The sequence below is a fragment of the Penaeus monodon genome, chromosome 19, assembly GCF_015228065.2.
Source record: "Penaeus monodon isolate SGIC_2016 chromosome 19, NSTDA_Pmon_1, whole genome shotgun sequence".
Taxonomy (NCBI): Eukaryota; Metazoa; Arthropoda; class Malacostraca; order Decapoda; family Penaeidae; genus Penaeus; species Penaeus monodon.
This window is the reverse complement of record NC_051404.1, coordinates 34607674-34607962: the sequence shown is the minus strand read 5'-3', so window position 1 is coordinate 34607962 and position 289 is coordinate 34607674.

Below are 289 nucleotides of genomic sequence, written 5' to 3'. Positions count from 1 at the left end.
AAAAAATTTGTTTCTTTGCTTCGGCACAAAAGGGAGTGTTATTTTGCTAGAGAATTACACGTATAGAACGTACAAGAGCTGCTGAAAATAAAGCATCTTCGTCTTCATAGAGCCTTTCGGTAACTTTGGGGAAAATAAAGAAGTTGAGGGAATAAAATCTTGGACACACTAAAGTTTTCTGGAGATTTTTTCTTTTTTTTAGACTTTTAGGACTATCGTCGTGATGCCATGGGCTCTTCTCGCTGTACACTTCTCTCGCTTTCTCTTCTCGGTGGCTTTTTTGCTTGTT